The 27,509-nt window shown below is 39.4% G+C and overlaps 1 long non-coding RNA gene across 1 annotated transcript; it reads left to right on the forward strand.

Annotated features, from left to right (window-relative positions):
- The first annotated feature begins 2,168 nt into the window (after positions 1–2,168).
- Positions 2,169–6,588, forward strand: LOC136699106 (uncharacterized). Its single transcript, XR_010803607.1, has 3 exons — positions 2,169–2,303; positions 6,116–6,238; positions 6,351–6,588. It is a non-coding gene; the product is annotated as an uncharacterized lncRNA (long non-coding RNA).
- The last annotated feature ends 20,921 nt before the right edge of the window (positions 6,589–27,509 follow it).

The raw sequence follows: 27,509 nt of genomic DNA on the forward strand, positions 1-27,509 counted from the left end.
TCTCTCTCTCTCTCTCTCTCTCTCTCTCTCTCTTCCTCACATACACACACACACACACTGTCTCATCAAACATACTGTTTATTGAATACATTTGGAAGACAATATTGAATGAAACATGCATATAAACAATGATAACTGATCTAATAGTGTTTTAAAAAAGATAAATTAATTATTAATTAATTAAAATTAATATGCACTGTACACTATGTTCAAAGGTGTTTAAGCAAAGCTTCAGTGTAATCGGCTACTTTCATGTGCACCCACTGCAGACACAGAGTTTCAGTTGTGCACAAGTCTCCGTAGAAAAGCAAGAATCAAAATGAGAAGCTCTGGAGTTGCTGACATGGGCCTAAGTCGCCTTGCCAATGCGTATAAAGGTTATAAAGTGTATAAAGCCATCAGAATTGAACTGTTGAGCACTAAACCATCCGATACCTTACAGATCGAGTGGCTTGTGATCCTGAGCTAATCATCACGAACACCTCACAAATGTTCTTGTTGCTGAATGGTATCAGTCCTCACAGAACTGATCCAAGTAAAGTCTTCCTAGAGGAGAAAATGGGGATGGAGCATCCAATTAACACCCTTGAATTTTAAAAGAATGTTGGCGGAGTGTATGATTACTGTAATGCTCAGTAGAGGAGAGCGATCGTAAATACAGGACCTACAATGTAAATAATGATGGATGAATACATGGTATAATACATACACTGATCAATCATAACATTATGATCACCTCCTTGTTTCTACACTCAATGTCCATTCCCTGAGTTCCGCTGACCAAACCGGAGCACTTCAATGTATAATTACAGACTATAGTCCGTTTGTTGCTCTGTATAATTTATTTCACTCCTTTCCCACTGATCTTCAATGAATACTTGTGCAATAATACTGTGCAATAACTAAATACTGTTGTACACAATTATTCATTTAATTTCATTACTGTGAAATAGCTATATATATATATATATATATATATATATATATATATATATATATATATATATATATATATATATATATATAAAACACTGATGTGGGGGTGGTGTGTTGGTGTGTGTTGTGCTGGTATTAGTAGATCACACAGAGTGCTGTTGTATATATACAGCATAGACATACACATACAAGCATCTGCAGATGGCATTTATCTAAAAAAATAATAAATAATAATAAATAAACAAATAGATTTCCAAAAGAGAGTGAAAAATTCTCACATAAAAATCATGAGGCAATGAAGAGTGAAGAAACTACGACGTGTGGAGGGTACATGTTGTTTTAAAGCTGCTAATTTAGCTCTGAAACAGCATCACATGTTGATTTCCTTCAGTTTTGCTTCGCTTGATTTCTCGTCCTGAAATGTTCCTACCACAGTTTCCAGAGAATGAGCAGAGTTACAAGAGAGAGTGAGGAAAAAAAAACTGTTGTGTTTTAATAGCTCTGTTTCAGAGCCTGTTTTTGGCAGCTGTGATAAATTTGGAGCGGGTGTCCCTCTATTAAAGTAAACAGCTCATCTGTGAGTGTGTATTATTATGGGATAGAGACGGCGCCTCTGTTTCACACATTAGCCAGATGTCTTTATCCTCTCTGTGTTTACTTTACTGAGATATTTGACAATATAATTTAATCCATTCATACATTCATTCATTCATTTTCTGTAGCTGCTTCATCCTGTTCAGGGTCATGGTGGGTCTGGAGCCTATTTGGAATCACGGGGCGCATGGTAGGAACGGACCCTGTACAATGTGCCAGTCCAACAGGGCACTAAACACTGACTCACACACTCACAATAATGAATAACCAGTCCTTCTACCAACATGTGTTTTTGAACTGTGGGAGGAAAGCAGCGCACAGAGGACACCCACACAAACACCAGCAGAACACAACAAACTCCTCAGAGACAGTGACCTGAGCTGAGGTTTGAACTCACAACCCCAGGACCCTGGAGCTGTGTAACCCTGACACCTGCCCCATTTACTTGTTAGATCATGTTAGATTTGATATTCACAGAATATTTGAACTGTGGGTGAACCAAAATACTATTTTCCTTAGGAAAGGGTGAGTGTACTTGTTATATATTTGCCCCTGCTTTCAATTCATTTCCTGTTTTCTAATTATGTCCTTGTTTGACCACTAGGGGGACTCTTATTTTAAGTATAAACCCCTGTCTAGGACAGGAAGGATCACTGGCTGCCATTTTGATGAAGAAACAAGTTTGAGGAAAGGCCAGATTATTTTGCTTGTTGCCAGATCCTATTGCTCTGTGTCACTGACTACTCTTGATGTTGGACTACTCCAGAAGCTTGGTGAGAGGTCATTTTGTCTTTTGTATTTTGCTTCTTGACCACACTAGCTGTGTGTTTTTTGAACATTGTCTTGTCTGAATTCCAGAGCTGCCCTGGATTGAGTTTTTCTGCAGACGGCTTGATGTTTTCCATTTGAATCTTAATGTTGTCTTATTTTCTCACGATGCTGTTTACTTACTGTTTACTTTGACGAGGCTGCCTGCCCCGCACACTGCTGAGATGCTTTTCTGGGTTCATTTATTCTTTATTGTGCTGTTGTGTTTGAAGGTTTTGGATTTTGGAAACAATTGTGATTTTTGAAATGTTTTCTTCGACTGAGTTGATGGCACTCATTTTGCACTTAGTGAACTAATTTTTCTGCTTTTCTCTGGACCTGTTTTTATGGAAAAATGCACTTGGTGGACATGATTTATTAGCTGTTAGGTGCTGTTGTAAATAAATTGTAAGTTGTATTAATGATAGTTAAGAATATGAGTAATTTGTAAATAAGTATCTCTACAGAATATAAACTTAAGTCACTTAATAAAAATAAACTTGGTTTGAAGTAGACAGCTAATATATGTGTATTACAGTGTCTGAAATACATACTTCACTTCAGTTTAGAAGTTCCCTTTGAACGGGAGGGTGTGTGTGTGTGTGTGTGTGTGGTGGGGGTGAATTAGGTTATTCCTTCATACTGTCAATCAATTTTATAAATAAATAAAAAACAATGCTAATTTCCATCTAACAGCAGGCACGAGTCACTAATGGCTGACATTTTAGACTATGTAAATGAGAACCAGACTCAGTATAGAAGAGAAAATAAATTCAGTCTTCCTGCCAAGCCAGTCGTAAGAAAACTTGACAATATTTGGGAATTTTTCCAGCCTGAAAATAAAAGAACAGATATCTTTCACACTCCCACAAACCTTGAAGAAAAACAATAAATTGCATACTGCAGAGCTTTATGATTTGCATCCACTGGATTTAGGAAATTCAAGAGGTCTCTCCTGCAGGAGAAGCCTATACCTCTTCTTACACTACATTAACTCCACAGTATGATTAGTATCTACTAGTGTGCTTTGGCTGAAAGTCCACAGTCTTGCATAGAATTGGGTTGAAGTGAAGTTTAAAAGTTGTGCAAGTGATTCTGGTCGCAATTAAATTACTGCACAGTGATATTATGTACTTTCAAATTATGCTCACTGATAAAGACCTATATGTTCCCATTGTCCTCTATTAGGTTTAGTGAATATTTTCCCTGTTCAGAATCAAATAACCCAAGTGAATATGTTCCACTTCAGAAACCTGTAAAACTTAATGCTTTGTTAGCTTTCATTGAGAGATTTCAGTGATGATCAGACATCAAAAAGGAAACCTTGTTGTTAAAGATGAATGAACTGAATGAGAGAAATAGTCTTTTTTTTGTTTGTTTTTGCCTGCAAAGGATAAAAATATTCTATAGGTCTGCCTCTGTAAATATATTGCGAAACTGAAACCATCTTATTAGTTTGATTCTCCTCTAAAATGTGCTGGTTTCAAGCTCTGCAAGTGATTTATTAGTATTAAGAAAAGCTAAGGCTCATTGACCTGTTCACATATGCCCAGTGATTGTGCATGAGTGTTGAATGGAGCTGTGCAGAGAGAACAGGGCAACAAGTTGCTCAAATAGGTCCTTTAACAAAGTGTATGTTGTGTTCAGTATAAGATCATATAAATCTAAGGCATGCGACATGATCAAACAAGACTCAGTGTGTTTAATTCTGTTTGTAGTTAATTAGTTTGGAGCTATGGGTTGTGTTACTATAAAAACTACAGGATTTTGAGTTTGCTTTGAGAAACAGAAAATCCAGATATATGCAAAAATAATCCCTTGATGTTATCTACCATTGTCCTCAGGCAGTTTGTGGAATGGCTTTAAGTATCTGTTTAATGTTATCAAATCCCAGGACTGGCAAGTTTAACGGGAAATTAATTATGGGCTTTGAAGTGTGCAGGTGCTTCCATGTCATTTTATTCATTTGAATCAATCAGTGAACAAATGAATAAATAAAACAACAACAAAAACATACACGGCAAACATATCCATTAAAGAATAGAGCTTAATGTTCTCTTATCTTTCACAATAGATTTTAAAATGGCATTAGTACTCTATTCACAATCAAAAATAATTATTCTGTATGTAAATATTCTGAATTTTATAGCATTTAGTATTCTAGCTTGTACAATCAAGTTAGAGGCCAACTGCTTCTGAAACAAGACAGCGTTGGATCACACACACACAAAGGATATAATACACACCTTTGCTAACTTGGACCAACATTATTATTCAGTAAATGCACATTATTAAGTAAATGCACACGCTGCTACAATGACTACTATTACTTCAGTATAAAGTTGCATTTAGGGTCATGCCTAGTGTTAAGATGAGGGTTTGGTTTAACTGTAGCCTTGGGGTGAATCCCTATTCACCCTTTTGCTTTACTTCTTAGCCCTATCCCTCCATTTTGCCTAGGGGTAGGCATGTCTCAATTCTTGTTGGGAAAGAAGGGTAGGGCTGAGGGGGGAGGGCTATATATCACTTGAAAATGATTTTTCAGGGGCACACTTCAAATGAAGGGATATGAATGCCTATTAAATAACAGGCAAAATGGCAATGAAAGTTACCAAATTAACTCATAAATTTTAGTTTTAATTCAAAACAAGTTGCCGGCACGGTGGCTCAGCAGGTAGTGTCACAGTCTCACAGCTCCAGAATCCTGGTCTGTGAGGAGTTTGGCGTGTTCTCCCTGGGTGCTCCGGTTTCCTCCCACAGTCCAAAAACCCATGTTGATAGGTGGATTACTGACTAAATAACGTCCATGTGAGTATGTGTCGCCCTGCGAAGGACTGGTGCACCCAGTGTGTTTTCCATATAGCGCCCAGTAATTCTAGGCAGACTCTGAACCCACCGTGACCCTGAACTGGATAAGAATACAGTCAATAAATGAATGAAATCATAACTAGTATAAAACATCACAAATATTTTGCCAATGTCTCAGAATTTCCAGTTCCACCTTAAATGGTGAATTACATTCTAGCACCTATGGCTACTGCAAAATGGGACAGGGAGTTTTGAACATAATGGTGCTGAATAAGCAGCTGAATTCGGTTTCATACCCTGGAGAGTTAGGAGTGGGTGATAATATATGATTGTGGGCTTTTGAAAGCATGTTGCATTTTCCTTAATTAATGTAACTACATTAAAGTCCAGAAGCTCTAGTATTGCTGCAGAGCACGGCTGAAACGCTGTGTTCTGATGATGTATCCAGCTCCTGAAGTCCTGTCCTGTTTTGTAGGGGTTTTAAACACTACACCCTGCAATGAGATTTGCTGATTCATGGGAAAAGGAAACACAGTAGTGTAATTCAAGTACATTTACATTTAAAGTAATGAATAACATTATATAACATGCATGTATACAGTGGTCAGTAGTGGGTGATATGCCATTAAAATCAAGATACAAAAACTTCTTTATAGTTAGGTATGCATGCGATATATAAGATATACACCATAATAATGAATTAATTATTAATATTTACCTTTCAACCTGTCTTAATTCAGCAGTGCATTTTGACATTTGGAAGAAAAGGTAGCTTATTATCCGTGAGGGTTTTTAACCAACATTTACTTTAACTAATGCTTAAAAATCAGTTAATTTCCATACTGCTGGTTTATTACAGCTGGATAAGCTGGCATTACAATATCCCCCTAAAGTAAGTTGCCAAACTCATTAACTTAAACCATAGGATTTGCTTTTTAACCTCATAGTCACTGCTTCATTTATTATCCAGTGAGTCAGGAGCCAAAACAACATAACATCGTGTCATTCTCCAGACACTTACGACTTGTGCTCCCCACCCATGGAGGATGTAGCATGTTTGTTGCTTCTGCTGCTTGGAACTCAAATAAACAAGGTGAGCAAGAGGAGAAAGGAGCAAAGTCTCATCAGCATCAAAATCCTGTCAGAAAAAGTTTTTTTTTTTTTTCCCTGTTTCCTGATCTGCCTCATTATTCTGTAATCCCCAGAGGCCGCTCTCAGGTGAGAAATGGAGATGAGCAGATGACAGGCAACTGGTACAAAGGGGATAAAGAGAATGCGAGAGAAAACTGTTTTTCCGAACAGATTGAAAGGAAGGAGAAAAGTGAGGGAGGCAGAAGGCTGCTGTTGAGGAAGAGCTCTCACACAACCGAGGAAGTGCACTGAGCCACCCAGAGGAAAATGATATGCCCATAGGCTGCTCAATGAAGGGTCAGGAGACTTAAGGGTGACATGTTATTTAAATAAAGAATATATATCACATTTTCAGTGCATGTGTTCATTAATTTTGGGGTCTTGAGCTTGTAGCAAACCACAAAATGCACTATAAAACAAACAGTTTTGTGGGGCACTTAAGAAGCATTCAAAGCATTTCACCGATGTACGTCCAATTTAATGGTGATTTTCCAAAAAATTCCTTGAAAGTATTAACATTAAATAAAGAACATAACAATAATAGGAATAGTGCAGCTTCAAAAATGAGAAGGTTCTTAATCTTCAGTTAATTTGCAGATAAACTGAAATCTAATTATCTGAGAAAATCTGAGCTGAATGAGACTTTACTGATATCTCCACTAAAACGAGAAGAGACACGGTGAGGCGCCTGCACTCTTGTTCTCAGGAGAAATATCTGAGCAGCAGGAGACCTCAGCTAAAGCCCCTTTAGTCTTTCCTTCTGATTTTCTTGTTGTCTATATAAGTCAGCTGAGACATTAAGGAGGTCTCTTGTTGTTTTTTTCCTTTCCTGTGGCAGAGGCCTTAGAACCGGGTAGGCCTCCGAGCGCTCCACAGGGAAGTGGTGTGAAAGAGACAGTTAATAGCTACGGCCACCAGAGGCTTGACATTTTCATTCTTCTGGGGCAAGGAAGACCATTAGAAAAAAGAAAGAAAGGGGGACAAATGGGGATGAGGTGGATGTGATGGAGCATTAAGAGTCACTGATGTCTGAACCTCAGTCCAGGCTTGCAGACTTTCCCTCCAATTTGGGGCTGAGGATGTGGTCAGTGGAAATGTAGGAGCTGACCATGAGTGCCCGAAGAAAGGAACTGTGGGGAAATTACAACAGAAACGCTGAGGGCCACATTACAGTTCTTAGAAGCAAGTGAGATAGTGGATATTATTTTTAATGCAGTGGAACTTTCATGCCAAAGCTTATGCGTTTCATTTTTATAATACACTGAAGACTCTGGAAGAACACAAAGTCAAAGGCCTGCAACTAATAGGAGCACACCTACACTCTCAGAAAAAATATTGTACAGAAATACCAGGCATAATAACATTACATTACGCTCAGAAAATAAAACATTCTCCGGTTTTGCTTTTTCTGCCGTGATTTGCTTGGTCGCCATTTTGTTTGGACGGTAGCCATGAAAACAAAGCTCTGATTGGTCAGCCTGAATTTGAATTAACATCTCAAATAATCGTCCAATTATAGGTTTTAAAAATGCTGTAGTCTACTGTCTCACACCTCCAGAAGATGGTGGGGGGAATGGACAATAGGGGCTGATAGAAGACACATCCAATGCCCATGCGAGTTCCAGAGAGAAGCCTGCTACATTTTGATTATGAAGACTAGACTTTGAAATTTGTCTTTCTTAGAGTTAGAATCACTTCATTGGCCATTGTGCTTGCACAATTTGTTCTCAGCTTTTGACTCGATACGTGCAGTAAAACACACATTCACGCACTAGTGAACACAAAGGTGCAATACCCAGAGCAGTGGGTGGCCCTAGCCACGGACCCCAGGGAGCAGTTGGGGGTTAGGTGCCTAGCTTAAGTCATGGATCATACCAACAACCTTCCTGTTACAAGCCTCGTTCCATAACCACCAGGCCATGGCTGTCCCTTTTATAATGTGCTAAAAATGTTAATATGCAAACCATAAACCTCATAAACCTTGTTTCTCATTAACATTAAAGGGGACATATTATACCTCTTTAAACAAGTTTGAATAGGTCCATGGTCAATACAAAACATGTTCAAGTTCATGAAGCCATCCAAACAGCTCGTAGACGCATATTATTCCTGACACCAAAAATCTTTCAACTGACTCTCAGAAAAGGGATGGATGGTTTTTTTTTTTTTTTTTTTTTTCCCCCACACTTGGAGTGTTGTAGGAGCAGTAGAGACCCAACTGGAAACACAAAAGCATGCAAAAATTTTGCATAATATGTCCCCTTTTTTATATTTTTAAACAATATATATAACATGCAACAGTAGAAATGGCCCAGAGCTTTCAAGTTAAGAGTTTATTTTTCCTTCTGCAAAGTTACCATTTTGGACGTGTGAGGCCATTTGTTTCAATGGCAATTAAATAAAATAAACTGACTGTGCACTGTTTCTAAAACTCACTGTGGAGTAGTATCAGTGTAGGATTTATATTTGACACTTTCTCTGCTGGAATAATTTAAAATATTTAAAAATGATCAGTCAGATATATTCAGTGTTTTTTGAAACACTTCATCAATATTCACTTGGTGTTTCATTGGCTTCTTTTATATGAAACAACCAACCAAATAACTCCTGAATCTACAGAGAAATAGAGAGACATTAGAGACAGAGTCATAGACACAAAGCTTTACAAACTATCACAGCAGTTTTTATTTGTTCTGGTTGTGTTTTATACATCTGATAAAACCATTCAAGCTCAACTTTACTCTCACAAGCCCCACACTGGTGAGAATACGATCCAGTTCTGCAGCATGCTGCAGCCAAGTGACTGGGTACTGAGTCTAGTTCCCCTGTAAACACTCTTCAGTGGACACTAATTACACAATAACGAAATAAAGTAATTTATCTGATGGCTGTGTAAAAGGAAAATGTTCTTCAAGCTTAAATATATAAAAGCAAAAATCTTCATGAAATCCTTTTAATGAATGTGTGTGTGTGTGTGTGTGTGTGTGTGTGTGTATACTTGTAACAGGTTTTTTATCTGAAGAAGTCTTCATGGTTTCAATTGGTCATATACTGACACAACGTTAATAATTGGTGGTATCCCCATGGATATGTATGGACACAGACGTTGTGCATGGGCATACCACCAGTTGCTAACACTGGGTCAAAATATGACAGAAATTCTGAAATTGCAAAAGACTGCTTCAGTTAAAATCCTGTTGCATGAAATCAACTTGCAATAAAATTAAGATTTCTTTCCTTCTGAAAGTTATATATGTCAAAAAAAATGTATGCAGAAAGAGTGAAGAGCAAAGAAGTAGTTCAGTGAGTGTGGGACACTGGAGAGAAACATGTCAAAACAGAGGACATATATGAGAGAGAGAGCGAGAGAGAGAGAGAGAGAGAGAGATGCATGGTTCAGGAGGAAGAGGAGGCTATATCTGGTGGAAGAGACATGAACTGAGAAAGTCAGTGCAGCACAGGGGGGAACAAATCCTCAGTCCTGCTCCTCCTCCCACTCACATACTGGTATTTTATATCTTATATATATGCCCTACATGTAAAAACGGATCAACACAGATACTTGTAACACTTGTATGATGACAATTTGTGACTGCTCCTGTCCACAGGTGGGGCTCACACACAAGGTTTCAGTAAATCTACCCATCATACAACTATTTAGAGCAAACTTTCTTTCATTTTTATGAGAGGTTATTTTAGCTTTGCATGTGGAAAAAAAAAATCCTGCTGCTTCTGACCTCTTTAGGCTAAAGTTTAGAGCTAGAGTTACGGTTATGGTTAGGATTTTCATATGTCAAAAAGTAACCTGTGGATCAACGCAGGGCAAACGATTTAATTAGTAAACATTGTACAAATTCTGGTAATGCCCTTTTTAGTCAAATATGTAAAAATAATAGTTCAGAACAGGCAGAGACCACCTCCTTTGTTCTGCACTGTCCATTCCCCGTCCTTTCTCACAGCCCCAACAGTTCTACAGTCACAAACTGGAGTCCATATGTTGTTCTGAATACGTTGTTTGCCCCTTTTCGGCCTGATCTTCAATAATCAGGACCACAGAGCAGGTGTGATTAGGCTGGTGGCTCATTCTCAGAGCTGCACTGAGGTGTTTATAAACTCTAAGAGCACGGCTGTGTCTGATCCACTCATACCAGTGCAATGCACACTAATTCAGTATCAATACGTCAGTGCTGCTGCAGCACTGAGAATGATCCGCTACTTAAACCTGCTAAGCATCTTTGATTAAAATTCAGGGAGGAATTAGGATATAAATGAGTTTATTTATACAGTGTAAAATCAATACAAATAAATGTAATTAGAAAAAAATGGATTATATAAAAAAAATGTTTTCTTTTGTAAATTGTTTGAGTTATTATTTTGGACTGCGCTTCTGAGACTCCTAAAGAAAAGAATTAATCTCAAACACCCTCAAAGGCCTACATGGAAGAATTTCTCTCTCTCTCTCTGTTGCTGGCTCGCTCTCTCGCCTTCAAACTCTGAGTAATTCTCTTGCTCTGAAGCTCTGAAGGGAACTTCTCTCTGAAGCTAAAGTTTGGAAGAGGTGTCTTTAAAACTTTCACCACACCAGCTGACACAAATCTACTGTTTTTCCGTTCTGTTGGAATCTTTCCCCTGGCTCCTCTCTGTCTAAACCTCCCATTGAGTACTCCTCCATACTGAAAAGATTCCACATCCCGGCATGCTTGTGTAACTCATGGTAGTTGGAAATGAGGCCAAGCTACAGTTAGAATAATCCCTTCTTTTAGCTGTATTAATCAGTGTTAGACTGGCTGAGACGTTTGGGTTCATTTGGCAGTAAATGGTAGATTACACGGTCAATACACCTGTCAGTTATATATACCAGCTATACAGGGCTATTTTTAAAAGCCCACTCTGAGAGCTGACCTCCCTGTAATATCACTATTGAAAAATGCCTTCCCTACAGCTTTACAGGCACTTGGCTAAGGAGCCAGAAGATTTCATTTTCAATTTAATAAGGAAATCAATGTGTGCAAAATCTGTGCAGATACAGTTTTCAGACTCGCTCACAATATGGCTGAAAGAGGCAGAAGAGGGAATCAATGTTGGGAATCAACATGAAAATAGATTTGAAATCTCAGGATGTATGGCCGTCCAAAACAGAATCGATGGGGCTTCTAGCTGAGCCCAGCGATAAATTTTATTTTGATACAGCAATGTTGGCTATTAATTGATTTTGCATTCCTGGCAGCTGATGAAAAAACTGGATAAATGCTTGCTATTAAAGTTCTGCACATTTATTTCTGGCTGATGGGATTTAGTGCTGGTCCTGAGTAAATACAAAATAAAGGACAGCATTTTTAACCGGATGATTGACAAATGCTCTGTGGCAGGTTCTAACCCAGCCGTGTTCTGAGACCATTTCCAATGCAGTTTGATGACTTCTGTTGGCTTAACAAGATGTAATGGATTATAAGGGCACTAGAATGCCTCTGATGACAATCTATCTGATCCCAGATCAGGGCAGGTGGCGCAGATGTCTCTGTACGTTCCTCTGGGACTGATTTGGAGGAGGATTAGAGTAGCAGCATTTTGAAAGCTCAGTTTTTCACCTGTGGGTTAAGCCTGCATTTGAAAGCAAGAGGCGACAGTGGATTTGTGTAGAGCTCTGTATCTGAAGTGTGATTTAGAGAGAAGTCAGCGCTGGCCAGAGTTGGGAATTAACAGAATACAAGTAATACATATTCAGAATATGGAAATTAAATATAAATATTCAGTATCCACAGTAAAGATTATTCAGAATACAATTTCAAAATATTTATATTTAGAAGAGGAGTGCCTCATGGAACTGGCTTGCAAGTTCCCCACTCACTTATTAATATTTAGCCAACTTCTACCCAACAGTATTCAGTGATTGGTTTTGACTTTGCACTGTAGACAAGGCCAGACAACTTTATTTATTGAGCACCTTAGAGAGTCTTTTGCACAGATACTTACGATTTAAAAAAAAGAAAATCACTTAAAATAAAACAGATATAATAATATACTGCACTAACAAGATGGAATATGACTCCTCACATCCTGGACATCACATCTTCAGAGTTTTCAGTCACTGCTCATAAATGTACAAAATTTGTATATGCCCTTTATAATAAATGCATTGAATAATAACTGAATTAAGCTACTTTAAAAAGTCCCAACAACACAAATGAGCAATTGTGCATGCACAACATGCTCATGAGCCTATGCCACAGCTAACAAATTAGAAAAGATTTTAATTGTAATTCAAATTTCAAATATTCTCACACACTTGTCATTTTATTCATTCATTCTTTCATTCATTCATTCATTATCTGTAAGCTCTTATCCAGTTCAGGGTCACGGTGGGTCCAGAGCCTACCTGGAATAATTGGGCGCAAGGTGGGAATACACCCTGGAGGGGGCGCCAGTCTTTCACAGGGCAACACACACACTCACTCACACCCTCACACCTACGGACACTTTTGAGTCGCCAATCCACCTACCAACGTGTGTTTTTTGGACTGTGGGAGGAAACCGGAGCACCCGGAGGAAACCCACATGGACAGTCACCCGGAGCGGGAATTGAATCCACAACCTCCAGGTCCCTGGAGCTGTGTGACTGCGACACTACCTGCTGCCCCACCGTGCCCCCCCTTGTCATTTTATGATAAGCAAATGTATGCACATGGGAAATTTTAAATATAATATATTACTAATTACATGAAAAATTACTTTATCAAACAAAAAATATATAAAAAAAATAATAATAAAAATCAGTTTGAAAATTGCAAGCGAAAATAATTTATTCATCACTGCATTTATTCCATCAGTTCCATCAGAAAAAAAGTACTGCAAAAGCATGTGCCTCGATTTGTTCTGTTTTATGGGATTAATATTTGTGAGTTTTGATTTACGCCAATTAAAGATTTTGATATTAGCGATTGTGAACATAGAAATATATTTTTAATAAATTGGCAACTGTTGATTTTAACACTACAGAACCATTACTATAAGATGACAAAAAGAGTGGCTGAATGTTTTACATTTTAGTTACAAATATACATTAAGGTGGCACGGTGGTGCAGCAGGTAGTGTCACAGTCGCACAGCTCTAGGAACCTGGAGGTTGTGGGTTCGAGTCTCACTCCAGGTGACGGACTGCGTTTGGTGTGTTCTCCCGTGTCCATGTGGGTTTCCTCCAAAAACTGTTGGCAGGTGGACTAGCGACTCAAAACTGTCCACAGGTGTGAGTGAATGTGTGAGTGTGTGTTGGCCTGTGAAGGACTAGCGCCTCCCCCAGAGTGTGTTCCTGCCTCTGCCCAAAGATTCCAGCTAGGCTCCGGATCCACAGAGATCCTAAACTGGACAAGCAGTTACTTATCCTCCTGCCCTGTGCAACTTATCAAATATGTTCTAGTCAGAAATGTATACTTTTCTACTGTATGTTATAATGGAACCTGCTGAATACATTTTAGACAATATATTCAGTTTTCAGCCTTCATTATTTTTCAGTGTGTTTTACCAGACTCTGTGGCTGAATTCCTGTCTTTCACTGGTGCTTCAATGATGGAAAAACATGAGAAACATAGATGGTCACACACAGCGTAAGTAGGACTTATTCATGAGAATACACATGCTCTCATTCCCTCTCTCACTCTGTCGCTCCTTATTACACTTCTGACTGCCTCATTCATTTTCCTCGCTTTCTCTGTTCTCCTTCAGAGCCAGCAGAGGTTCAAATTTAGCAATCGCCTTCAAAGTGCACTTGTTGCCGCAGGCTACTGTGTGCTGCTATATGCCTGTATTTTTAGCTCTGTCCTCTCACAAGCTGAATCTTTGTTCCGGGATCAAAGGAAAGCACAGGGGGGCCAGCGAGACATTTAAGATTACAAGCTCCTTGGGCACTGATTGGAATGTCATCCTCTAGTCAATGTAGAGATCGATATGCTGCCATGCTAGCCTAGCTCAGTGCTACTATTGTACGCTGTGTAATTAAAGACCCCCACACCGCTAGCTCAACAGGGAAAGAGGATTACACTGATAGTAGGGGGTTTCTTGAGAGAATCCATGAGTCTGCCATTTTTGTTTGGAAACCACTGAGCATATTCACATCAATATCTTTTCAGTCCTCCCTCGCCTACAGTTTCCCGCCTTGTTTTGCAAGTGTATTGACTAATGAAAAACTGTGGGCTGCAGCTCTTCATGCTTAGCTGAGCCGATGTCTCACCTGGGTATCAAGCTAACTCAATTTGACTTTGCATATGGTCAGGGATTACCTATTCACATGGATTCATGTGAGGTCAGGGTTTACAACAATATATGCCCAACAGCTTGTGAATGTTTAATCAAATATTTCTTTAATAATTTAAGGAAATCTGGAGGGAGGGAGGGAGGGAGGGAGGGAGGGAGGGAGGGAGGGAGGGAGGGAGAGAGAGAGAGAGAGAGAGAGAGAGAGAGAGAGAGAGAGAGAGAGAGAGAGAGAGAGAGAGAGAGAGAGAGAGAGAGAGAGAGAGAGAGAGAGAGAGAGAGAGAGAGAGAGAGAGAGAGAGAGAGAGAGAGAGAGAGAGAGAGAGAGAGAGAGAGAGAGAGAGAGAGAGACGCTAAATTGTCTTTAAATTGCCTTACCTTTGACAGAGCTTTGCTTCTGTTTTACTCTGTATTAAAACAAACCATTAGCAGCTTATATCTCTATGGCCTGGTGGGTAGGGAACTGGGCATTGAACGAGAAGGTTTCCAGTTTGATCACGAGCCAGCAGATCATGACTGAAGTGCCCTTGAGCAAGTCAACCCCCAACTGCTCCCCAGGTGCCGTGACTAGGGCCGCCCACTGCTCCGGGCATGTGTGCTCACTGCCCCCTAGTGTTCACTAGTGTGTGTAAATGTGTGTTTCACTGCACAGATTGGGTTAAATGTGGAGAACAAATGCCTCTGTGTGCAAGCACAGTGGCCAATAAAGTAATTCTGATTCTAATTCTAACAGGAATTAGAGTTCTTAAAATAATCCAAATGTACATACACACAAATAGACACTTCCGTAAACACGAGCAGACAACCCTTGGAAAGTCCACCATCAGTTGCAAATATTTTGTTACATAGGTGTCACACAGGTGACAATGGTTATATCCTGTGGCATAAAAAATAAATGTGACATTTTCTTTCATGCGACATGCTATTTGACTCGGCTTACTGAAGGACACAAGGCTTTTCAGAGCTGAAAATGTTGACAATAGATTTAAATTCATATGTAATTCATTATATGGTGCTTTGGTGCTGATTTGATGGAGTACATCAAACTGACATAGAATTACATATGGAAAAATACAAGAAGAATTAAAATTAGTTACTTAAAACATGCTTTCAGTTGGTCATATATTTAAAAAAAACTAATTAAAACACACACATACACAGAAAGTGTATGTCATTTAAAAAAAAAAAAGTGTAAAGTCATTTAACAGCCAACGCTGTATTATTAACTCTGCATGTAACAAATTGATGGTTATGATTCTAGTCAATGTTTAATTTCCACCAGAGTGATAAATGTGGTTAAAATGCAGTATACTGGTCCTGAGGTCTTTCTCACCTCTTCACACAATGATTCCCTACCTGCCATTTTCTGGCTGTGCTGTGGGACTGTGAGTACTTCCAAGGATTTGATGTCTGAATGCAGTACCGGTGCTCTGTGAGCTTCCCTGGTGTGATTAAAACCTGCTATACTTACTCCATGAGCCACCCTGCTGTGAGTAAAACCCTCTGCCCTGGTGCCTCTTTTAGCTTCCACTGTTCCTCAGTCTCAAATGGCAAATGTCTCTGATAGTCTGGCCTGCTAGGTGGTCTGGCAAGAACAAGGAGAGCTGGGTACATTTTATGACACATCACTTTGGTTTATAATTCCTAGTGTCAGCATGGTGTTGTTTACTTCATCAAATGTTTTATTGGTCAAATATCCAGGGGCATTACCTTGAAAAGTTTAGAGGTGTTACTCTGGTGTCTGGGTAAACCTACCACTATTTCTCCTAATCATACCTATCATCTTCAAATAAATTGGTTTATTCATTATCTCTCATCGCCTCTTTAATTACAGCTGATATGTGGTGAGTGTTCTGGCTCATGTGGCATCATCTGAGTGTATGCTGCATTTTGTGGGTGGTTGAGGCTACACCAATATTTCCCCAAAAAATATAAAGACTTATTTGTCTAGAAAAGTGCTATATCAGTGTAGCTGTCATTTATGATATTTTTCTCAAAAGGAATTGTTAATAAAAAATATATTGTGCATTACATAGTACATTGCAGTGCTAACAGCTAATGTTTGCCAATTCAGAGTGATATACTGTTGGATCTCTGTAGTTTATCTGCTACTGCTCTGGGCATTCAGTGGAAAAAAAAAATAAAATAAATGGTTTTAGTGTGAAAGTATCATAGACATCTACAAATGCTGTTGCCTTTAATGTATATCAGTGGCGGATGCTGGTCTTTCAAGGAGGGCAAGCTCAATTTCGGCCTACATCATAAAATGTGTCGGTTTATTTATACGTAAATTCTACCCTCCGTTCCTTTTCAAGAAAATGATCTGTGACCCTGTCGTACCAACAAGGCGTCTTTTCCAGGGACTTGACTAGTGTCCTCTCAATGGCCAGCAGAGCTAGGCTGCTTAAACGACCTTGGCCCATGTGAAGTGTGTCCGCCTGTGCTCTCACGGATCTTTACACCAAAGGATCGCTGATTCGCTCATTTTGCTGTCAATCCAAAAAGGGATTCAGCCTCAGACAGATCATCCAATCATCATGCAGAAGCTGAGCGTCCAAGCCAGCCGAGGCCTGCCCACTGCCCCTTAGATCCCCAGAGACGCTGAGCGTCCGATGAGCGGGACAAAGCCCAGCATTTATCCAATGACTCGTCTCGTTTTGCTGCTTCGCTATTGAACTCTGTGGGTGCTGTTTAAAGCACTGTGAAACTGCGGGAATGATTGAGAGGAAAGTCGCGTCTTTACCAGTGATAAGAAGCTGATTCTGAACAAAAGTTGAGCGCGTTGTAGTGCATATTTATTCAATGACATGTACACACAACAGTATATATTTGATCACTTATTTTGTACATTTTAGGGGAAGTTGAGCTTCCCTTGCAGTCTTAGAGCAATCGCTGCTGATGTATATAGCCCCCTCCAGGGTGTGTTCCTACCTTGCGCCTAGTGATTCAGGGTAGGCTCCTGTTCCACTGCGACCCTGAATTGGATAAGCGGTTTCAGACTATGAATGAATTTAATGTATATAACTTTTAAGACATGGCCTTATGGCCTTATAGTATTTATCCTGATCTATGCATCTTGAGTGTGGCATTATATAATATATTAAGGGGGAGAAAATAAAATTTTCAGTGCATGTGTACACTCATTTCAGGAAAAGGCATTTAATATATTCCCCTTAAACCCCTGTCTGCCACAGAACATTCCATTCCTCTACACCTACTGTACCTGCATACCCATATACAGAATCCAACAGAACCGCAGCAGTGTGATGCCTCCTCTTTCTTGACCTTTCTGACATCATTCTGTCTTCAATTCTGTCTGTTTTAATGAAGCACCTCCCTCACACTTAAAAAAGGTATAAAACGTATCATCACACTCCAACATCCACATCTCAGTCCTCAAAGTGGGAGTAGATTTTCAAGTCAGACATGGAGAAAGCGAGCAAGTGGGTTTCTGGCTGTGAACTTGAAAGAGTGAGTATGAATGATCCTAAAGAGGGAATGAAAAAATGGAAAAAGCTTCACTTAGATAAGGAGAAGTGGTGAATGTACCCCAATGGCAGCCGTAGCGATGCGCAGTCCTTTAATTAGACCCATTAGCTGCAAACAAAACAGCTGAAGCAAATGTGGGATGGCTCCTGTGAAGTGCTGCTGCTGGTGACTGCTGGGCTGATGGATTTGAGTAAACAGAGCGTTAAACCTCAGGAGTGTGCTTTAGCCGCTGCGTGGAAATGATCCCTGGGGCTTCTCGTGCTGCGTTCTTCGGGAGTGTGTTTGGTAGCGTGAGTGGCAGCGCACCTAAAGTGCTCCCTGCAACTTCTCAGCTTATCCAGCCTGTCCGCTCCCATGTTTGCAAACACACACACAAAAAACAAACAAACAACAACAAAAAAAAAAACAGCTGAAGCTCAGCACATGTAAAAATGCTCAAGTAGAAGAATGGGGATCCAGCAATTGACCGAATGGTCTTGGTCAGCACAAGACAGCTGTATTAACTCTGTGGGCTTTAAGTGCAGTGTAGCACCCTGGCCACCGGGTGGCCTCACAAGCATGATTGCCAATTAAACAACAGTTCCACAGCTGCATATATGCTTGACAATGCCTTAACAATCATGGTCATATATATATATATATGGGGGAAAATAGAACCCTACTCATCCATCATTGTTTTTTCTGAAGTAATGGAAATATGAAACATGCTTAATAATTATTTCACAGACAACAAAATCTGGACTACCCATTTGGCTCTCTCTTTCTCTCTCTCACTCACTCACTCACACACACACACACACACACACACACACAAAGCAAGCACACTACTATTTAGGGTCAGTGAATGAACATACACCTGGAGCGGAAGGCAACCACTTGGGCACCCAAGGACCAGTTGCTCAAGGACATTTCAGCTATTAGGTTCCTTCACTACCCACAACCCAGTTTTAATCCTTGGGATCAAACTGGCACCTTTGGGTCCTAAGCCCACACCATCTAAAACCTTTAAGCCAAAGCTGCCCCAGCTCAACACAGTGCTGAGGATTGGCCTGAATTCAGCTATGAGAGCATGAGTGAGATCAGATACCGATGCTGCATGATTAGTTCTGGATCACACAAACCTCTCTGACATACACCAAAGATATGATATAAAGCTCCGTCCCTCCAGAGAATACAAAATCCACTGCTCAACCACCCACTAGCAGGGTGCTTTATACACCTCTAAGTAGTTTTTGGTTTTGTTCACCTCAAAGTCCATGTGCAGCTGCTTCAGAGAATCTCATTTCACAATGCGTAAGCAATTTTTTTAAACCTATAATTACAATACAGTATTTGTATTAATGTCTGCCTTTGTGTGGTATTATGTGTTTCCTGAAATGGTGATGTATTCATTATTACAGAGGTGGGGTAAGTGCTCTAGAAACAGAGTTAATCCATTGCTTCCAAATGCCTGGAGATGGCAAGAGACCTACTGTATGAAGGAAAACAGAAAAACAGCCCAGGGAGAGGGGACAAGCTCTTAAAACTCCAGCCATAGAAACCAATTACACAAGCACAGATGAATATATAGCCAATAAAGCAACACTCCTGCTGCAGTGCCAGTGCTGGCCTGGAGAGTCATGGGCAGTCATGCAGTGATTCTCCTCTTGTCTTTATTGTTTTGATCCAGCTTGATGAATAAACATGGGACTGTGGCACATTGAGTGTAGCCAGTTGTGTGAGCAGGGGGAGCTAGAGGACAACCCCCTGCACATACTGGCACACTCTAAGTGTAGTTTCTCTGGGACAAAGTTGATTAATTGGCTGTTTTCTAGGTTTAGTCAGAGGAACTAACCAACTTAATTACTTTAAACACCCACAAGCATCTGCATCTAAAGCTAGCCTTATTCCTCTACAGTTACTTTCTTGGGTTCCACAGTTCACAGCCAGGTGTACGCTACTCAGTCCCACTTTATTGGGTCACTAATAACATTGTAGTTACATATTAAAGCATGTGTAACAACCATGATATATAACTGTAGGAGTGGTAATCAAGCGCATATATTGTGCATATCAACTCAATATCCATTCCTAAATATTGTATAGACCATTGCAATAGAATTTATGTATAATAAACCAGTAATTACATAATGGCTTAATGTATTATAAATGTGTACCTACATAGTTATTAGAGACACAGCTATTTGGGACACTAGGCCTAGACCACAGAGTGGTCTCATTTCTAGAGTGCATCTAAGAGATGTTTACTGAGTTGCGGCTCCATTCCCTGCAATAACAGATGTCCATTTGTTTTGAGAATTGCCTCTGTGTTTTTCCAATGTCATGGGTGTTTGATTTCGGCTTCAAGCTGCGCTGCAGCAGCCATCATGACATTATGGTTTTCATTTCCCAAGCATTTTACATATTCGTTTTCATTCACTGGCTTCAGATGCACTGCAGATTATCTCCAGCAAGAGCTCAGCTACGCCCAGGCAAATAATTTCAATCAGTCCGCTTGCAGTGTCAAATATTTCCAATCAATAATGAGAACTATTATCTCTTGCTATTGAGGCTTCTCGGTTTGTGAGACTGGGAATGTGCAAGGAGAGATATGGATGTGGATTACGCTAATTAATATCCGACAGAATGTGATACGTCTTCTCCCACCGGGGAGGATGTGGTGAAGAGGAGCTTGTTCTCAGCTTGAATGTATATTTAATATGGGTTGAGAGTGTCCTGTTGCCCCTTTGTACGACCTTTTTGTGGAGATGAATATTCAACGTATGGAAATGGATTTTTGGACCATCTGCTTGTGATTTTAGTTTTAGTAATATGTTTTTTTTTTTTTTTTTTTTTTTTTTAAAGAACCTTATACCCTATACATCCACTGGAAAAAAAAATTGTTTCAGCTTCTGCAAAAGTTTCTTTTGTGTCTCACAGTTCATTATCTGATGGCAATTAAAGAAATCAGTTGGTTGTTTTTAATTATTTGATATCTTTAACTAATTGAGGCAACAGCACAATTATTTCAGTAATCAGTTATTTTCAATTAATTATTGAATCTTAAGCTTGCCCTTTCAATGCCAGAAGCCAAACAATCACAGGATGCGTGGTTTCTTTATTCAATTCAGTTCAATTCTATTAATCATAATTTAATTTACAGAGGGCTTTTTATAACTGGTTCTGTTGCAAACAAGCTTTAAATAAATAGGTGCCCACCCCAAGTGAGCATCACTGATATGGCAGTGGCAAGTAAAAATCTCCCTCAGAACTAATACTGAGAGGAACCACAACTCAAAAGTGGAAACGATTCTTCTCTGGTTAACACCAGAGCATTAAAAATAATTGAGAATATTAAGATTATTCTTTAATTAAAGAAATATAGCGATGTTATGACTGAACAATAGTTCATGACACCATGTTATGGGTGTCTTAAAGGAGCTATCTGTGATATTGACACCAAGCGTTTAAAAACTGAATTAGAATACAGTTTCAAAATACATAATACAGCTTCCTCCCTGGTCTGGCTCCTCCCCTCCCTAGACGTGAAGCTCGAACAGGTTGCCAGTTTGAGGAAAACTGAATGAACAAGCAAGAGACGAGTTTAAGAACTTGGGCCATAGCTAAGAAGAATGTGCCATAATCAACATATTTACACAGAAAAGTGTTCATCATTTCACTTAAATATCTATCTAAGCAAAAAAGTGAACATTTAGCCACCATTTCCCTTTATTTACAAGCCTTTACTGTTCAAATCCACCTGAAATATTTCGACTAGGCATGGATGGTGTTACTTAGCAATTTTCCCTTCCACCATAAATGTTTAGGAGGCAGATCCTATCCACAATTTTCATACTCAAGCATTTTGTTCCACCTTACATGTGTCCGTTTATGAATCCTAATGGCATTATTCACTTTTTGAAGCAACCTTTATTCCACTTTATCCATTTAAATCACAGAAACCAATTGTATTATTCAACCACTTATTTACAATTTTTGTATTCAAGCATTTAGCTCCACCTTAAATGGGTCTCTTTAATGGGCCTTATTTGCTTTGTTCTCTAGCTTGTTATTGAATACTCATTTCCACTTTAAAAAGCTAAGCAAATCTAAAGCTAGTGCTGTGTACTACCAAGCTTGATATGTGAGGCTTTTTAATCACAATTCTTACTACTTAATTTGTTTAAAACGCACACAACATGGATAAACACACATGCAAAAACAAACAATGTGATTTACACCTTTCAATCATGTTGTTATTCACCTTCTTCATATAAAACACAGTCCTAACACCTTTCAAACATTGCTATGCCTTACTTCCTTTATATAAAACACACAACATATGGCATTTACTTATTTTAATCTATTCATGGGCATCTGTACTTCTGAAATTATTTCTTACCTGTTCAGGAGGAAATTAGCCAGCTCTGGCTCTGTTCTGTAGTGTTGCTGCTTGTAAACTGCCTCCAATTTTCAAACACAAGGCCAGTATTTCCTCTCTCTTTACTACGTCTCTGGTCATGGAGATTTTTAGAAGGGCAATAGTGCTTTTTGGGGCTGGTAAAATATTACATTAACTCTGTTCACTTGGTCATATCATGGCTGCGAGACACTGTTTGTGGACCTGGCCACACAGTGGACTGTACAATGATTGGACAGAGGGCCAAATCTGCTCTGGACTGGGAACTTCTCAAGGAGAATATACTGCTTTAGCAATGCTGTGAGAGGGAGCAGTGTTTTAGCTTTGACTGTTTCCTTAAGCTATCTGTCTCCTCTGCCCAAAATAGTTCACACCGGTGTCAGTTAACTCGATCACATCAGTGAGAATGTTTCACCAGTCTAGTAATAAACAGCAGTCTTGTGGTCAGAAACTGATTAATGAATGGAAGAAATGGCTGCTCAAACTTTCTGAATGACAACACAATGATAACAGGCTAGTTCTATATAAGCCCCACAGAGTGAATGTGTGAAGTAGGTGTATCTCATACAGTAGTCAATAATTGAAGTTGCAAAGTATGCATTTAATATTGTGCACTGTGATTGTAAACAGAATAATAGTAACTCAATTCAAGGAATGTATGAGTTAACCAAGTTCTCACTGGCTTTGAGTCTATCAAATATTAAAGGGAAATCAGATGCAAATCTAATAATATGAATATTTAACAATATCTGCATAAACAAACATATAGGCCTTTCCTCCGATTAACATAAAAAGGCGATACACTGTTGATAATAGGAAAATGAAATGTAAGCTATCAGCAAATATTAGAAACAGACAATCAGTTTATACTGAAAAATTGAGCAGTGTAATGCTCCATGCACAGTGTAGATTAAATGGTTATTACTTTGTTGTTAGGGGTGGTGGTTTGTGTGTGTGTGTTAGGGGGGTGGGGGGTGATACAAATACATCTGGTGTCCCATGTGAAGCTATATTTGCTTTGTTGTATCTAATATAAAACTGACAAACTATATGATGAAAACACAGCTAACGTTACAGTACTTACAAGCCTTAGAAGAAATAAGGCAAATGCACAGAAATGAAGCCCTTTACATTCGGTGTGACAGGCATTCCTTTCAACGCTTTCTTGTTGTGTCGTCTTCCATGTCTCAGCTGCATTCTCAGCGTTAGGCCTGCAATATCCTGGTGCTCAGATCAGCGGAGCTTTGGCAGGGCTGGACAGAATTATTGCATTAGATCCATGGCATAAGCCTTCTCAGATCCACTCTCTAAAACCTTCCACATGTGCCAGCAGCAGACCACCATTTCCTCTTCGCTTTGATAGGATTAGTCCATAGATCGACCCATTATACTGGAGGTGTCAAAACAAAAGCTGGCACCCATTGACTGAAACACTGTCTACACACATAGGTCTGGAATTGAGCAAACACAACAAGGAAAGAAGATACCTGGTGAATGAAAATACACGGATCATTTGCACTCTGAATCTTTACTAACTAAAACAAGTTACATCTTGTACTTCTTCGAGATCAAATCAAAATCAACTCTGTTTCAGATGAAATAAGCTGGCATTAGATCAGGAAGTTTAAGTTTGAGTGAAATGATCTAAATTAAATTTCATGGAATGAGGAGAGTCGTGGTATGCAGCCAGTTTTTCTGCTCAGATGAAAAGATACTTGGATACGATTGTGTTGTCAATACTGATTTCATAGAGTGGCAGCTTTCATGCAATAATTGATGCAAAATTGATTCTATAAAACAAATCTGGGATGCATCTATTCATCCGAATTAAGTTGTGTGCCTCTTGGATTCATCTCTGCAATCTGTTTATTATAACCCTCCTTTATGAATGTTTAATCTACCTTTTCTAACAGTGGGTTGTTGATCTTATTGTTAGATAAGTAGGTCCAGACCCTTTATTCATAATGATGTTCAGAAATGTACAAATTATTTGAAATCATGGGCACCAGGAACAGAATTCCAATTTTGATTTCTCAGACTTGGGACAAACATGCCAAAAATTTCATTCTGAAGACGTACCACTCTTTTGCAGTTTTACACTGAGCTTAAAGGCTTAAACCCAAGCAATGAGGCAACATCATCTAAGCTTGTCAAACTCTGAGAAATCTCTTTTTCAAAAAGAGTGAATCTGTTTTGAGGAAGGATATTTGACAAAAGTGAATCGAACAGGAATCATGGTGCCTTTTTAAATGTAATCCCTTCATATCAGGGGACAAATCCTAAACAAATGATCACTTACTTGGCAAAGTATTTGGCTCCTAAACATCAACAGATGCTGTGTATCTACAGCCGATGCTAAGGCAGGTCTGTAATGGAGCTATTTTCAGTTACTGCTTGTTCTGGAGGGGGAGGGGTTTATGGAATATTTTATTGTTAACTCACTCTTTAAAACTAAACTCCTGTGACTGAACTGTTCCCACTGAGTACCCACAAAATAGCAGTCCTTTTTTCCAAAAAAAAAAAAAAACGGGCTGCTGGAGAATTAATGCATGAGAATTTTAATTGTTGGGTCATAATATATACACTACTCTCCAAAAGTGTTAGAGAATAAATGTAAAATATTTATATAAAATATTTATTTAAATGGTGGCTGTTCATCGTGTGTGTGTGTGTGTGTGTATGTACAGGGGTTGGACAATGAAACTGAAACACCTGTCATTTTAGTGTGGGAGGTTTCATGGCTAAATTGGACCAGCCTGGTGGCCAATCTTCATTAATTGCACATTGCATCAGTTAGAGTAGAATGTGAAGGTTCAATTAGCAGAGGGTAAGAGCACAGTTTTGCTCAAAATATTGCAATGCAGACAACATTATGGGGGACATACCAGAGTTCAAAAGAGGGCAAAATGTTGGTGCACGTCTTGCTGGCGCATCTGTGACCAAGACAGCAAGTCTCTGTGATGTATCAAGAGCCACGGTATCCAGGGTAATGTCAGCATACCACCAAGAAGGAAAAAACACATCCAACAGGATTAACTGTGGACGCAAGAGGAAGCTGTCTGAAAGGGATGTTCGGGTGCTGACCCGGAATGTATCCAAAAAACATAAAACCACAGCTGCCCAAATCACAGCAGAATTAAATGTGCACCTCAACTCTCCTGTTTCCACCAGAACTGTCCGTCGGGAGCTCCACAGAGTCAATATACACAGCCGGGCTGCTATAGCCAAACCTTTGGTCACTCATGCCAATGCCAATCGTCGGTTTCAATGGTGCAAGGAGCGCAAGTCTTGGGCTGTGGACAATGTGAAACATGTATTGTTCTCTGATGAGTCCACCTTTACTGTTTTCCCCACATCCGGGAGAGTTACGGTGTGGAGAAGCCCCAAAGAAGTGTACCACCCAGACTGTTGCATGCCCAGAGTGAAGCATGGGGGTGGATCAGTGATGGTTTGGGCTGATATTTCATGGCATTCCCTTGGCCCAATACTTGTGCTAGATGGGCGCGTCACTGCCAAGGACTACCGAATACTAATAAATGATTGTAGTCCCACCCCTGTATGTATATATATATATATTTATATTATTATTATTATTATCATCATTACAGTTTAATAAGCTCATTGCACATTAAGTGTTTTAAATAACCATTGTTATGTTAACTCCTTATTCAAAAGATGTTCCTAGTTGTTTTTATTTTTAAATTTCTTCTGTGTGTTCTCTGTTTTTAAATTAAGAGCGCTGAGTAGATGAGAGTATGTTGAGTAGATGAGAGTGAATAGTGTCACATCATTAGGCTCTGGTCACTCATTTTGCTTGCTGGTGTGCCTTAGTAAGACAAAACTTTGTTTGCATTGCAATTTCACAAGCTGTTACCTTTCAGTTAGAGCTGTAGGCATACGCGAGCCCTACTACCATCCCTTTTATTCCCTGGCAGCTCTCCCTGCCTAACCAGGTCTTCTGTCCCCTGGGCCAGAAAAATGTGGATGGGCCAGTGTGTGCTACTACCCTGGAGTCTACCTTAGTAAGTGAGAAGTAGCACTGCTCCCTGGCTCTGTGCATAAATAACCCTCATAAGAACATCAACAGGGAGCAAGGAGCCGACGAAGAGAGGAAAAGGAGGAGGGCTACAAAGCCCAGAGCCGATCAGGATAAATCTCCTAATTCACAGCTCCCAGACAACCACTACAGTGTTTGTTCCCGTTAATCCAAGCATTCAGATCCGATCAATGGCCCTCCTCAAGGCTTTAGTGCTTGATTGCACAGGGCAGGTTTGTCCTGGAGGGCTTCAGTCCAGTATGTGTTTGTTGTTGTTGTTTTACCTTTTTAAAATCCCAGAGTCTACAATTGACTCTGAAAAGCTGAACTGGATGCCTAATCATCCAGGTGTAGCAAAGCAACCGAACAGTCACTTCATCCCAGGGTCTGACTTCACTCTCTGGTGCTGGACAACAGCCTGAGGGCCATAAGTGGTAGGCACCTCCTGTAAAATTGGTTCCTGAAAGATGTTGATTCTCGATTCACACAACGGTTCCATCTGTAGTAAGTCAGTACATAAGGAATATTGTTATGGGCATTGGCGACATCCCTATTGACTCAATAATGCAGGACATGCAAGAGGACATAAATAACATAAATTGAATGTCTTCAGTGGCCCCTGTTCAATTCTGTATACAGTGCAAAATGCCTCTGGTTTTCGAATCTGTACATGGCCTGGCATTTTCTTACCTTTTTGTTCTTTTAAAACACAGAGCAGGTGTGTATCAGAGTTAAAGAGAGTGTGTAAAAGTCTGTTTCCCTCACTGTATAGCTTTTAGTTTTTTTGAAAAAGCTTTCAGTGCTGAAGGCCCCAAACTCTGGGACTCTGTTCCACTACATATCTTTGCTTGCATTTACCATTCTTTTTTTCAAAATGCAGTTCTCTTTTGGAATGCTTTCTCCAATGCCAAAATTATTATAGTTATTATAATTCTACTATTATTTTTACATTATCTGTATCCTGTATTTTATTGTTTATCTATCATCTCATATTGTTTATACTAATGATTATTTTCTCTATATGCTTTCCAGAAATTTTACTGTCCTTGTGTAGCTTCAGGCAAAC

This window comes from Hoplias malabaricus, chromosome 6 (assembly GCF_029633855.1).
Source record: "Hoplias malabaricus isolate fHopMal1 chromosome 6, fHopMal1.hap1, whole genome shotgun sequence".
Taxonomy (NCBI): domain Eukaryota; kingdom Metazoa; phylum Chordata; class Actinopteri; order Characiformes; family Erythrinidae; genus Hoplias; species Hoplias malabaricus.